Source organism: Podarcis muralis, chromosome Z (assembly GCF_964188315.1).
Source record: "Podarcis muralis chromosome Z, rPodMur119.hap1.1, whole genome shotgun sequence".
Taxonomy (NCBI): domain Eukaryota; kingdom Metazoa; phylum Chordata; class Lepidosauria; order Squamata; family Lacertidae; genus Podarcis; species Podarcis muralis.
In genome coordinates this window covers 8,111,088-8,126,801 of record NC_135673.1, presented here as the reverse complement: position 1 = coordinate 8,126,801, position 15,714 = coordinate 8,111,088, and the positions used below count along the sequence as shown (strand labels likewise).

General features: G+C 45.1%; 1 long non-coding RNA gene across 1 annotated transcript; it reads right to left on the bottom strand.

The window, feature by feature from the left end:
- Nucleotides 1–9,451: 9,451 nt before the first annotated feature.
- LOC114588802 (uncharacterized) lies at nt 9,452–14,315 on the bottom strand. Its single transcript, XR_003704525.1, has 2 exons — nt 13,988–14,315; nt 9,452–9,729 (listed from the first exon to the last, which is right to left on the bottom strand). It is a non-coding gene; the product is annotated as an uncharacterized LOC114588802 (long non-coding RNA).
- Nucleotides 14,316–15,714: the final 1,399 nt, after the last annotated feature.

Here is a 15,714-nt window from a genome sequence, read left to right as displayed (position 1 = left end):
GACTGAGAGAAACCTCCATCTGAAATTCTGGTCAACAGTTGCCAGTCAGTGTTGGCAGTACTGAGCTAGATGAAATAATTGGTCTGACCCAGTACAGGGCAGCTTCCTAAGTTCCTAACCTTTATTAAATAACATTGATTGCAATGTTTCTAGTTTGTGTTCCTCGATCTAACAAGGAAACATAAATAAAAGTTTCATGAACTCATTTGAACCTTGGAGTAGAGATGCTGGGGAGAAATGTCAGGGTGTTTCCAAGTCAGGTTGATGGTTCTAGCCTGTTCTTATTTTAGTCTAAATTTATGTACCCAGCCAAGAGTAATATTATTTGGAAAGAGAAACAGAGAGAAAGAGAGAATATGTACACAGAGGCTTACATTGGGGGTGAAATGGAGGGAATGGTGTTCTTCTTCAAAAACAATTAATTTCATATATTTTGGACAATGACAAAGAGGGAAACAAAAAGCCTTCCAGGACAATATTTGCTATTGGAGCTCAGATGGAAATTCTACAAAATGCTGGCTTTGCCCCATGCAGGCTTCCCACTCCACTGTTCTTAAAAGGATGACAAATTGCTTATCTTAGCATTTGTAAGTTTATTTTTGGATGTGATTACAAGGCTTGTCATGTCAACTTTCTGAGAAGGTTGCATCCATTGTCCTTAGAAAGCTAAAGTGTGATTACTGTGGGGATTGCTTTTTTCTGTTACGCAATTGTTTAAAATCGGAGAAGTCACTGAGGTTGTTCTTCGACCCAGATGTGTTGATAGATTAAAGATGGAGTGAGTCAAATATTTACCACAATCCACACACACACACACACAAACAAAAAACCCAGAAAAACAGCCAGTGCCCATAGGCTGTGGTAAGTGGCTGCAAGAGGATTCCCTCAAGATAACATCCAAATAAAACCTTGGCTCTCTGTCAGGCCCTCAAGACTGTCCCCAAACCACACCTCTCACTGGCCCCACCCTGCATCTTCTTTCATTCTCCCCAGATGGATAAGACAGAGAGGGCTGTATGAGTGTGTGTAGAAACTAGACTGCTATAGGTAAAGGGTAAAGGGAACCCTGACCATTAGGTCCAGTCGTGGCTGACTCTGGGGTTGTGGCGCTCATCTCGCTTTATTGGCCGAGGGAGCCAGTGTACAGCTTCTGGGTCATGTGGCCAGCATGACAAAGCTGCTTCTGGCGAACCAGAGCAGCGCACGGAAACACCGTTTACCTTCCCGCCAGAGTGGTACCTATTTATCTACTTGTACTTTGTCGTGCTTTCGAACTGCTAGGTTGGCAGGAGCAGGGACCAAGCAATGGGAGCTCACCCCGTCACAGGGAATCAAACCGCCGACCTTCTGATTGGCAAGCCCTAGGCTCTGTGGTTTAACCCGCAGCACCACCCACGCTATACTGACTGCTATACAGAGGTCAAATTTACATTAGTTTCTCCACCCCTCTTGACTTTGTGCCCACCACTGTTATATGCTCCCCTGCAAGCAGGAGTCACCCATCCTATTTCAATGCCTAAGGTGAAACGGGAAGGCATATCCCCCAAGTGTCCTCATTTTCCAGGGACAGTCCTGGAATTATAAAAGCCATCCTGGCTTCTGATTCGATCCCAGAATGTTCCTATTTCCCCTGCCAGTGCTGCCGCCACTGAGCTCAGAGAGGAGGATGAGCCTGGGCTTGTCCTGAGCAGTGGTGATGATGGCTGCGAGGGAGCAACCCACGGCCTCTCCATGGCCACTGCTGGCAGTCTCCTCCCTTGGGAAGCTCGTTGTGGTTGCTGGAGAGCAGGCGAGGAGGAGAGGCTGGCAATGCAGAGGCCAGCTCTGTGTGACATGCCGGCTCAGAGGGGCAGGCAGAGGGCTGGGCGGGAAGAAAGGAGGAGCAGAGCACAGCGCAAACAATCTTGATTTTTTTAAAAAAATATTAAAAAATGCTTCAGGTGTCCATGTCTAATTTTGCCCCTTTCTATTTATTCATTGGGGTGCATTCCTTTTTATGTAAATCTACTAAATCTACTAAAGAAGGGCGTGTGTCCTGTTAATGTACTGGAGGTGGCACGTGTCCTACTGGTAGGAAATGATCGGGGGGGGGGGGCGGCAAAAATGGGGGGTTGGGAAAGGTCAGTTGGAGGGTATAGGAAGGTTCTGCACTGCTGCTGCCAACTGCCTCTGCCCCCCATTGTAGTCTTGCTTACTGAGACTGCATGACTAAAGGCTTTTAGGTTCTCACAAGAGGTCTGTGAGATGTTGCCAGAACCCAGAAGCCTCAGCTGCTTCTCCTTGCTTCTCCGGTGCCAGTGGCAGAGGGCAAGCAGGACACCCTACCACACCCCCACACCATGGGAGAAGTGAGGGAAAGCAGCAGCAGCAGTGAGATCTTGTGAAAGTTCCATGTGATCTTGTTTCTGTGGGATTCTGCTGCCCAACGCAGATGCTTCAGTCCACCTTCAGGTGGACTGAAAGGGAAGGCAGCCCTCACACTGAAAAAGACTCCCTGCTGTGGCTGTATATGTTGATTTTATTTGAATCTGGGAGGAAGTTATGATAAAGGGGGTTTCTTTAACTGGACATACTGGAATTTGAACTTGGGGTGTCCTACATGCAAGGCCCAAAATGGGACTACTGAGATTCCGTGCTTGTCAGTAGATCCAATGATTACTGGGAAGTCTGCCCAATATAATTGGGCCTATTCTGGTTAGAAAGGCCATGTTCCTTGTCACAAATGTCCTGGCCATTCATAGCAAAAGAACATGTATCAGGGCCCTGCCAGATGATCATACGGGGGAGCCTCTATCTAAGATGTTACATGAAACTCTATGGGAAATAAATTGTGAGCAAGTCTGCACCTTAGGGGGAAAGACACTGTGTTCTTAAAGTGTTCTTGGAGGGTTTGACACACAAAGTTGCCTCAGGTTAAGTGCCTCGTGTACTCTCTTTGGGCGGGGGGGGGGTGGGGTTCACAAGAAAGAAAAGCTTTTACAGGGATATTTTTAGAGAGATACAGAATGGTGAGAGATTCTGGCATAGGAGCCAACTCCTAGAGGCCAAAGTCCCTTCACCCCCCCCCTAAAATATTTGAGGGGGACCCCCCCCCCCCAAGTTAATGGGCATTGCCATGCAAATGGTGTGGGTGCACTGCATCATGTGATCGATTATGCAGGGTGGGGCTTACCTGCCCACCACCCAATATTTTACTCAAGTTGGTGTTGCAAAACAGCAGTGTCTGGGCTGAAGGAAAACTCCACGCAGCAAATGAGGAACAACAAAAGGTTTATTGCCTGGCTAGCCAGCAAGCTGACTCAAGAGGAATCAGTTTCCAAAGCCCGAGCCCCCTAATAAAGGGACGGGCTCCTTCATATATACCTTTCTGTTATCTCTTAAGGCACTACATATGCATAAACTGCAGCAAAATCCTTCCAATCCTAGGCTACATCGCCCCATTAGCATACCATTTATGGTCTTTCCTTAATTGCATATACATTAAGCAATCACACAAAGAACTCTCTCTAAGCAGCACCTGGCTGCACTTTGCATGTGATCCCTTTGCATTCCTTTTCTTATATGGGTTTACCTAAGGGAGTTTAGGACATGGAGCAAGGCACATCTCCCTTTCTTATGCAGACACTCTGGAATGTGTTTTTGCGAGACAAAGATAACAGCCCATGGTACGAGATTAGTATAGCCTGGCTTGAAGGTCTCTATATGCAACATTGGTACCCCTGGATTCTGGCCAGACAAAAGGAAGTCTGTCACATGGGAAATGGGGCAAGCTTTGTTTTCTGCTGCTCCAAGGGCCCCAGCCAACAGATTCAAGTGACAATAAAGGAGATTCCAACTAAACATTAGGAGTAACTTATTGATGGTAAGAGCTGTTCAACAGTGGAACACACTCCCTCAGGTAGTGGTGGACTTTCCTTCATGGCCATCTGCCAGAGATTCTTTACCTGCATTACAGGGGTTGGACTAGATGATCCTTGGCATTCTTTCCAACTCTACAGTTCTATGATTTTATAAATGCTTCTTCACATAGCACACTTAAACTACGGAATTTGTTCTCCCAAGAGGTAGTGATGGCCACCAACTTGGATGGAATTAAACAAATCTATGGCAGTTAAGGCTATCAATGGACACTAGCAGTGATGACTATGCTCTACCTCCACTGTTGGAGGCAAGTTACTCTCTGAATACCAGTTTCCAGGAAGCATGAAAGGGGAGTGTGCTGTTGCGCTCTGGTCCTACTTGTTGGCTTCCCTTTTGGGCATCTGGTTAGCCACTATGAGAGGCGGATGTTGGACTAGGTGAGTCTTTTTCCTAATTCAGCATGGCTCTTCTTATGTTCTTAGTCTTAGTAAGGGCAAAATGGTATGAAAAGAAGCAGGGAAGAGAGAGCAAGGGAATGAGGAGGTATAAGCTCTATTCTGTCATTCCATTAATGTCTTAAATGTCTTAGCTATCAGTCTCAGTTTCCTCTTATCCACACTAAACATACACAATGCCCTCAACCATTCCTCATAAGATTTAGTTTCCAGGCCCTTGGTCATCTTGCTTGCCCTTCTCTACACACGTTCTAGCCTGTCAACATCCTTCTCTAATAATGACACTCAGAACTGGACACAGTATTTCAGGTGTGCTCCAGATGTGTTCTGACCAAGGAAGAATAGAGCAGGACTATTACTTCCCTTGATTAGTACACTATACTTCTGTTGATAAAGCCTAGAATAGCATTCTTTTTTTGCTGCTGCATCACACTGTTGACTCGTGATAAACTTGTGTTCTTCTAAGACCCCAAGATCCTTTTCAGGTGTCCTCCATCTTATAATGGTGCAGTTGGTTTGTCCTGTCTAAGTTCAGAACCATACCTTTGTCTCTGCTGACATTTATTTTGTTAGTTTTGGCCCAATTCTCACATCCGTTAAGGTCATATTGAATCCTGATTCTGTCTTCTGTGGCATTAGCTACCTCTCCCAGTTTGGTGTCACCTGCAAATTTGATGAGCATCCCCTCAATTCCTTCATCCAAGTCATTTATGGAGATGTTGAACAATGGGCCTAGGACAGAACCCTGCAGCACCTCACATCTAATTTTTTTCGAGGATGATGAGGAACCATTAATGAGTACAGTAATCCTTGGGTTTGGTCAGCCAACCAGCCACAAATTCACCTAAGTTGCCTTGTTCAACCCACATTTTACCAGCTTCCTTGCAAGAATATCATGGCAGATGAAAGCTCATACCAATAACAAACTTAGTTGGTCTCTAAGGTGCTACTGGAAGGAATTATTTTATTTTGTCAAAACTCTTACTGTAATCCACCAAACTTGTAATGCCATCAAAAAAAGAAATGAGATTTATTTGACATGACTTGTTTTTAAGAAACCTGTTTTGGCTCTTAGTAATCACATCATTATTTTCTAACTGCTCACAAACCAACTGTTGAATTATTTGCTCTACAACCTTTCCTGGTATCGATGTCAAGTTCATCAGTCAGTAGTTACCTGGGTCTTCTCCCCCCCCCCTTTTTTTTGAAGATGGGAGCAACATTTGCCTGCCTCTAGTCTGCAGGGACTTCACTTGTTCTCCAATAATTCTCAAAGATCATCAGTGCCAAGTGATGGAGAGAAGGACCCATTAAGATCTGGTCTTTCTCACTTTTCAGAGATAATGGGACTAACTCCATCCCATGCAATTCTGAGGCAGGTTTTTTATGAAAAATTCTAAGACATCCATCCCCCCCCCCCATTAAAGTTCTTCCTTCTAAACTGCTAATATCACACCTGGAGCAGGGGGAGGGACAGCAGCAGCCATTCTTTCCCCATACAATTCCCTCTGAGAACACAACCTAGTTCGCTCTAGAGGCCTTGCCTTACATGCATTCAATGCACATGACAGCAAGGAGCCCTCTGCACTAGCCTCTCAGATTGTGGGCAGCTGTATACCCTATTTTAGAAATGAAATAGGCGTGCTATGGATATAGCACATAACCTACAAGGCCACCTTGTAAAATAATCCACTAGTCTGGGGATTCTAAAGTGGACCGTTGTTTCGTTTCAGGTCATGATCCATTGGGACTGAACAGGGTAGGCATAAGAATCTAAGAGCTTGCTGGATCAAGCCAATGGCCCATCTAGTCCAACATCCTGTTCTCACAGTGGCGCACCTGCAAACAGGATTTGAGCACAAGAGCACTCTCCCCTCCTGTTGGTTCCAACAGCTGGCATTCAGAAGCATCACTGCCTCTGACTTTGGAGGCAGAGCATAGTCATCACGGCTAGTAGCCGTCAATAGCCCTCTCCTCCATGCTTTTGTCTAATCCTCTTCTAAAGTCATTGGGGTTGGTGGCCATCTGTGCCTCATGTGAGGCATTCCATAGTTTAACTATGAGCTGCATGAAGATATCCTTTCTTTTATCTATCTTGAATCTTCCAGCACTCAGCTTTGTTGGATGTCCACAAGTTCAAATATTGCGAGAGGGGTATGGCACAAGGACACCAATTTTACAATGGCAATGCCCATCATTTTTTGGGGGGGGGGGGCAGTCCCCTCAAATATTTTATTTGGGGGCTGAATACCCCCTCGTCCCCTAGGAGTTTGCTCCTATGCTAGTGGGATAGCTCCAGATGGTGCTTTGAAGTAAGCCATCCATGAAACTAGCACTCTAAAAATGGATCCTTCTAGGGAGGAACCCTTATGAGCTCATCCACCTTTTCATTGGATTGGCTGGGTTGGATGGAATTTATCAATAAAAGCAGGAATGAGATGACTCATTGTTATCTCCCTGGCAATGAGGTAATACACCTAAAAGAGGATGTGGCTCTCATCTGAAAAACGTATTTCCCCCTCCTCTTTGAATTCATTTCCCTGATGCAATGTGGCACAAAGAAATTAGAGTCATTGTATTAAGATTAAAATGGGTATCTGTGTCAAGGCAATTTAATTCCGCCCAGAGACAGCAATTCAGAAAATAACCCTCTCACACTGGAAGTTTCTTCCCTGGAAGCTCAGAGGGCTTCATCCCACTTGCTTATCAGCACCACACCAATTTTAACCAAATTGTGTGTGTTTTTTAATTATACAAGAGGCTATAAATTGTAGCTTTGAAGACACAGGGATGGATAGTCATAGATCATTTCCTAATGAGTCGCAAAATGTTATTGGGATAAGGGAAGGAGCAAGGAGGCAAGATATCAAATGAGCTGTCATTTTAGTGGTGGAGTTTGTCAGAAACTTCTGCTGCTCATTGCCTCTTGTGAACAGCATCAGTGCAGCTTCTTCCAGGTTGTCTCCACCAATCGTCCCTGTTGGCTTCTCCTGTGCCACAAGAAGGTTGCCAAATCAGAAAAAAGATACATTAACAAATGAATGAACTGTGCCCTGAGGACTGAAAAACAGCATTTACTTTTGCAGCCAGAGGACTAAGGCTGCAGCAGACAGATAGGAGGGAAACAGGGCAACTCTATCAGTTCTGCTGAAACCTGCAACATTTGCATCACCTCCTTGTTTCCTCGGTTTCTGCATGAACATATCCCCTCCTCCCTCACAGTCCCCATTCCTTGTATAAAGGTAAAGGACCCCTGACAGCTAAGTCCAGTCGTGGACGACTCTGGGGTTGCGGCGCTCATCTCGCTCTACTGGCCGAGGGAGCCGGCATTTGTCCACAGACAGCTTCCGGGTCATGTGGCCAGCATGACTAAGCCACTTCTGGCGAACCAGAGAAGCGCACGGAAACGCCGTTTACCTTCCCACCAGAGCAGTACCTATTGATCTACTTGCATTTTGACGTGCTTTTGAACTGCTAGGTGGACAGGAGCTGGGACTGAGCAACGGGAGCTCACCCCGTCGCGGTTATTCGTGTATTTCCTTGTGTATTGTCCCTTTTAAACTGTGAGCCTGATCCTTGGCAGCTGATCTAGGAGTCTTTTCAGCTGAAGAAGAGAGTTTAAAAAAAATAGTTCTTAATAAGAAAACATATTATTTCTTGTCATGTATTATTTTTCCATTAACTTGAAAAAGAACGCATGCATTTCAATACTATATAAAGACTCTTTCCTTGAAATAAGGAAAAGGTAGAAAGCCTCGTCCCAATGGGATTACATATGCATTACTGGCCCTACATGTCTAATTAACACAGTAATGCAAGTGGATTTCTTTAAAATGTTTCATCAATGTTGGATATGCCTGACAAAATTCAAACCATGCATTCATCAGCCATCCAGACATTGTTGGAGGCAAAGTAATACAAGTGAAGCAAATGTTTTTATGCTTGTAGTGGAATGTGCAAGCCTATTAGAGGGACGTGATGCGAGATGTGAAAGGATGGGTCAAGAGTTCCAGTAGCACTTTTTATTAGGATTTGTTTGAAAGGTGATGTTGCATTTGAAGATGGAGAAGTAATGGGTGGTTATTGATTTCTGCACACACAAATCAACACAGAAATGAAACGGTAAGATTTCCCAAACTGTGTAAAAGTGAAGAACACTAGAATTTATGGACATCCAATAAGCTGGATGCTGGAGGATTCAGAATAGACAAAAGGAATAACTTCATGCATGATATTGTTAAACTGTGGAACTCACTCCCGCAGGAGGCAGGGATGGTTGCCAACTTGGAGAGCTTTGAAAGAGGATTGGACAAATTCATGGAGGATAAGTCTATCAGCAGCTACTAGCCATGGTGGCTGTGTTCTGCCTGCCTCCACAGTCAGAGATACCATGGGGGTGAAGGAGAGTGCTCTTGTGCTTGGGTCCTGTTTCTTGGTTGACTACAGGCATCTGGTTGGCCATTATGAGAACAGGATGCTGCACTATGCTTCTCATGTTCTTAGGATCTTAAGAAGGTAGGAAGGCATCATGGGTCAGTGGTAGGGCACAGGCTTTGCTTGCCAGAAAAAGTCAATTCCCAGATTCAATCATCAGCATCTCCGGTTAAAGCAGGGAAAGACTCCTGTCTGAAACCCTGGGGAGCCACTGCCAGTCAGTGTTGGCAACACCTGGGTAGTTGGTCTGACTCAGATTAAGATAGCTTCCTCAGTTAATTTTGTCAGGCATTTGTTGATGATTTAAAGCAGAGGTGAGGAACCTCAACCCTTTGCCAGCCCTGCTCCGTGCTCCCCTCAAGTGCTTTTGCCTGGCTGGAATATATGTGTCCTTGAACTGTGATAATGCTTGTTGATTGCCAGGATTGAGAGATGTTTGTGCATGTTGGTGGGTGCTGCATGAATGGCTTTTTTTTTTTTGGCTTTCGCATGAACGCATTCTGGAATGCAGCCCACTGTACAAAAGATGAGAGTCTGATCCAGTTCCCCAATTTTTACCTCTGGCCCCACCCACTACCAGGATGCATCTCTTGGAAGGTTGCCCAGGGCCAAGGGCTACCTAAAAATATCCCAGGATTCTCTTTTGATCCACAAAACAACAGTTTCTCAAAAAAAATATAATCATGCAAAATCCAACCAGCTCAAGCCATGTGGGTTTATTAACGAGTGACAGAGTTAGTGAAGGCTACAGCAAACCACATGTCTAAACTACTCAAAAAGCCACATAATAGAGACAAACATAAACAAACCTATATGCTAACTCTCTTCCTACATTTACTAGGGCACTGCTATTGCAACACCTAATAATGTAGGCCGCAACACCAAAGGTCAATCCACCTGCTTATCTTCCAGTGTGATGTATTCTGTCACCTGCCAGCAAATCCCTTTGGCATTCTGCATAGGACTAGAAGATCAGTTCCTATACAAAGGAAGAAATGGGCACAGAATTAGCATCAGAAACAAGCCAGCAGGAAAACATTTCATTCCCTCAGAATGCTCTATGGTGGACATCTTTGGTGGCACTTGAAGCATCTGAGAACTGGGAGGGAGGCATGGACCATCATCATTTCCCCCAGCACTTCCTGCATCTGCCACCAGGGCTGGGGCTATGAGAGACAGGAGCAACGGCCACCACCCAGGGAGGAACTCCTGGCCGGGGTTAGTTCTTCGTCACTCAATGGACTCATGTGCCAGTAGACTCAGTAGCAGAATGGCATTTGATGGAACATCAGAGAACAAATGGTGGGAGCCTGACATATATCTTTGCCCTGGTGCAGTGGCTATTGCATCACTATCTGTTTTATTGTGTTTCAAATATATTATAAAGGTAAAGGGACCCCTGACCATTAGGTCCAGTCGCAGACAACTCTGGGGTTGCTGTGCTTCCGGGTCATGTGACCAGCATGACTAAGCCACTTCAGGCGAACCAGAGCAGTGCACGGAAACACCGTTTACCTTCCCACCGGAGCGGTACCTTTTTATCTACTTGCACTTTGATGTGCTTTCGAACTGCTAGGTTGGCAGGAGCAGGGACCGAGCAATGGGAGCTCACCCCGTTGCAGGGATTCGAACCGTGACCTTCTAATCAGCAAGCCCTAGGCTCTGCGGTTTAACCCACAGCGCCACCCGCATCCCTCAAATATATTATAAGCTACCTCAAAAACTTCAGTTAGTGGGCGGGGTATAAACACTCCTAAATAAATGAATAAACTTCCATGTGCAACTGCTCAATTGTAACTTATCAAGAAGCTGAATTGTATAGATTTGAGTCTGAGTTAATACAGTGGCTTTTGATCCCACTGTAGGGATCATCTATTCAGCAGTGCTCGGTTATGAAAGGTCAGTATGCTTATTTTGCACATTTATAAGCTCAAATCGAATGGTCACTCACAGACTGTACTTTTTGTATTTCATTGCCGTTTAACTCCAATGTTTACATTTCCTGTACACCTATGTGTATACAGTGGTACCTCGGGTTGCATACACTTCAGGTTACATACGCTTCAGGTTACAGACTCCACTAACCCAGAAATAGTACCTCGTTTTAAGAACTTTGCTTCAGGATGAGAACAGAAATCGTGCGGTGGCGGCGCAGCAGCAGCAGGAGGCCCCATTAGCTAAAGTGATGCTTCAGGTTAAGAACAGTTTCAGGTTAAGAACGGACCTCCGGAATGAATTAAGTACGTAACCAGAGGTACCACTGTATATACTTGCCAATGAGAATTATACCATATGCATCTAATACTAGTCCATGGAGGTATATGCCATGATAAATGTGTTAGTTTTTAAGGTTCCACAGAACATTTTGTTGCTTAACCTCAAATAGTGTTTTGAGTCAGCGGGGGGGGGGGGGAGTAGGAAATGAATTGCTTATTGTTCTTTCCATACCTTCATACCAGCTTTCCCCCATCAATTCACAGCTGGGAAAAGACACAGTGCAGAACCTCTGATAAAAGCCAAACCATCTTTTAGTTGGCTTGTTCTTTTACTCATGTGAACCTTATAGGGCTGTTGCTGCTCTGTGTGTGTGTTTTGCACAATTTAAACAATATTAATATGTATTGGCTCATTTATCAGCTTTTCTGTTTTACTGAAGAAACTGTTGCCAACATGTGGTAAAATCTTCTATTGACTATATCACCCTAAACTTGGACCCCTCCCTTGGTAGGTCTCCTTTCCCACTTGGACACATGAAATCCTTCTTGTTTGGTTTTGCAAATACTGCAAAGGCATTAATGCCTATGGGGAACATGCAGGTTTCATTAGAAGAACAAATGAGGAAGCTTCTCCCCCAAATACATGCCACCCAATATGTAACAGACTTCACAAAAGCAGCTGGTTTCCAAATAGGAGATGCACTAGAGTTTAAATCTAACTCAAAGTGGCACCAGGTGATCTAGATGCCCTGCTTAACCCCACATGTGTGACAAAACCCAAATATAAGAAAAGACTCACATCTGCTACTCCAGACTTTAGCCTTATCCCTTCAGGAAGAGGAATCTGATCTCAAGGTTATGGGACTTCAGGAAATGAAGCCCGGACAGAAGTGGTGGTGAAGGGTAACAGCATCAGAATCAGCAGCCACAAAATGCATCATCCAACCTCTTTAGTTTCATTCCCTGTGTCAGTAGTCAATTCAATTTGGGATCTCCTAAACAGTGGTGCCCTCCCCTGCTGCTACCTGGACCTTCATGATCTGAGGCTCTAAGCTAGGATTGCCTGATCAGGAGCATCCCAGACTCTGAGATTTCAGGATCCAAACCAGAATCAAGGATGTCATTGGAGACGGTCTTGGTGATGTCCCACTACTGAGCCATGGAGATGGAGGTTAATTGGGGGAGGGGATGAGGATCAGAGGAAGGCAGATCCCCAGAGAGCCATAATTTGCAGCTGGCTCCTATTAGGCTAAAGTTTGCATGCTGCACACATAAGTCTTCTTTAAAAAAAAAATATTAAGCCACTCTCACCCACCTGCAGATTCAGGCAAACCTGGAGGGGGCCAGGCAAACCTGGACACTTCAGGTCAGCTATGGAGAGCTCCAGACCTCCAGAGCTGACCCTGCTCTAAGCCATAGCTTACTTAGCTTGCTTGTCTGGCTGTCAGCAGCTGGAAGGCTGCCGGCCTAGATAAACAGCACACAGTGGTGGTAATTACAAGAATGGATCAAAGTTCAAACTAAAGAATGAAATATTAAGATATAATAAATCAGGCAGGAGAAGTTATTATGTAAAGAACCAGAAGAGGAAGTTGAGGGAAATCGATGGTATATCATGCCTGTAAAAATGGCAAAAATGTATAGAACAGGCTCCAATAAATGTTGGAAGTGTAAAGAGAAGGAAGGCATGTTTTATCACATGTGGTGGAATTGTAACATAAAATTGTAACATAAAAACAATTTTTTTTAAAATTGGGGGACTTCCGGTCTGCTGCGGATCGGAAATGGTGGCGCAGCTCATGTCGTCTGATTAAAGGGAGACCGTTCTGAGGCTGTTTGGGCATTAGGGGAGAGTGCCAAGGCTTGGCACCCCCTAGAGAACCCCATGGATGAAGTGGGGCGTCGAGAGGACCAGTGGAGCGATTATACTCCCACAACCTCCTGTGAACCTGCTGCTACCGCAAGGTGAGTGGAGCGGGGGAGGAAAAGCAGCCAAGATTGCTCATGGCTTCACCGTAACCCTACAGTCAAAGCCACAACTTGTCACTGAAAGAAGCAGATTTTCCAGCAAGGTCTTTGGATCTAAATCTTATTTAAGGAGAAAATTGGAAGCTTTTAAAATAAAAAGTTGATTTGGCGAAAACGGAAACAAAACAGGAAGTCAACTTCCGTTTTCTGGCTCACAGGCAATTGCAAAGGGAACAATTTGTGAGTGAGAGAAAAAGACTTTTTGCAGCCTTTAGAGGGACTTTATTATATCATTTTATTGGGTACAGAGATTTCCCTTCTGATTGAACATGACTGGTGAGTTTGAACGTGATCTATCGCTCCTTGTTATTGGCATTTGGAACTTAAACGAGAGTTGACTGAACAGCTCTGGTATTGCAGCTGGCAGAGGCTGACAATTGGTGATTGCATTATTTGGATTGCAAAAAAACATCCATTTACATGTCTGCTTATTTGGAGGTCCCCGGAACTTCACAATTGAACCTGAAGTTTGGCAGGGAAACACTCAGCTAATCCTGGGAATTTACTCCTGGAAAGGTGAGCTCCCGTTGCTCGGTCCCTGCTCCTGCCAACCTAGCAGTTCAAAAGCACGCCAAAGTGCAAGTAGATAAATAGGTACTGCTCCAGTGGGAAGGTAAACAGCGTTTCTGTGTGCTGCTCTGGTTCACCAGAAGCAGCTTAGTCATGCTGGCCACAGACCCGGAAGCTGTCTGTGAACAAACGCCGGCTCCCTTGGCCTATAGAGCAAGATGAGAGTGCCACCCCAGAGTCGTCTGCGACTGGATCTAACGGTCAGGGGTACCTTTACCTTTAATCTTCATGAAACAAAGAATTCCCATCCTGAATGATAAATGGTCCAAATTTTCCCCTGAAAACTTGGGGGGGGGGAGGGCCAACTAGAGACTTAGACATTTGCAAGTCCCGTTCTTGAGCTAACTGCTTGTTCTGCTCCTCAAAAGCTCCTGCTAGATGATCAAGCTGTGATTTAAGTTCCAAATATTGTCACCATAGTACCTGATAGGGGTCAGCTTCAGTGCCCGTCACCCCTGCCCCCCTCAGCGTGCCTCCAGCTGCTCCTTGCTCTTCCGACATCCCAACTCTTTCCTGGCCATCTGATGTGAAGAGTGGAGATGCTTCAAGCTGGCAGGCTACTGGCATAGATAAACAGCACATAGTGGTGGTAGTTACAAGAAGATTTATTGTATACAGTCATTAGCCTCAGAGCCGCACACACTAGCATCTATACATCGCAATTCAATTGAAGCATCTGAGCCATCATTGCATCTCCGGGAGGAAACAGAAAATGTCCACCCCTCCTCCTTTTTGATTGACGCCTCTCTTTGACCTTTGTTCTTCTGCAAACCCTTTTAAATTTCAGGGTCAGCTCCCACCCCTTCTTCTGCTGAAGATTCTCCCCTCCCCTGAGAGGTGACTAATGGCCGCTCGCCAGAGGGTTGGCCAGCATCCAGCCTGCTCTCACTGTATTGATAAGGTACATTCCCTCCTCCTTCTGGAAAGGAGGACTCTAACCCACTGCTTTCGGCTGGCTGAGAGAAAGGCACGTCTCTATCTCCCCCTTCTGACTGACTGCTTTCCCCCCTGCTCGGACTGTTCCTCTGGACTGTGGGAAGCTATGTCCATGACACTGGCCCTGAGTAAGTCCCCTAATTATGTTGACCACCAGCACTGGGCCTGCTATGAAAACAGGCCTTGCTCAGTTGTCCTTTTGCAAATGCCAGTGTCATCTTGAAATAATGTCTCATTGGAGCAGTTATGGTTCTTTCCAGAAAGAAGAGAGGGGAAAGAATATAATTAGGCTTGGTTGGCAGCACAAAACTGCACAAATAAATATGTATCATGCGACCAAGTCACCAGGAGGGGCACATTCTCCTGTAATTATGCAAATAAATCCACAGGGTGCTCTCTGGGATCAACCGCCTTGTACATTTGTATTAATCAGAGGCAATGTAACTGACAAGGGAATCTATTGCACTGCTTTCCTGGCAAGAGTCACATCTAATGGCAGAGGAGTCTGCACCACAGTCTGCTGCAGAAGGCAGAGGGCTGCCTGCCTTATCTCAACAAGTCCTTTAGGTATCTGGGGGAGGCCACCAAACCTGCTACAGCTCTGAATAAATAACACTTTCTCCACTTCAAAGTTCACCAGTTCAACCCTCCACAATGCACACATACAAATGTTGATTGTCCCCTGGAATTTGCACTGTTTTTCATATCCTCCTTCTCTGTATAGGATGCTGGGGCATCTGTTTAATGTAAAGATGTTTGCATATCCTCAGATGAACTTTTCTGACACTTCAGCAAGAACAGCTGGATTTGGGGGCAAATAACACAGCCCTGGATTTTGTATTCAAGGCCCCGAGCTGCCTGATTTGTCCCCAGCTTGAAGCCTCTACTTTATCAAGCAGCAGATGAAAAAAGGCAGTTGGTTTCTGGTGTTTCTCTGATATATTTCCCCTTCTTTCTTTTTTTTTAAGAACAAAACAAAAAAGATTTTCTAACCATTTAAGAAAGATGAGAAATGTTTTGTTTGGAATGGGGCAAGATCTGTTTTTACCATAAGAACAGTGGTATTCAATCTGACCCATAATCTGTCTTGCCCAGTGAACAGATTGGGTGCCAGGATCATATCAGTGACTATAACAGTCAGTTCTGAGAATTTCACGTCACACTGGAGTGTGACCAAGACACATTGATTGAGGAACCAGCTTGTGGGGGAAAGA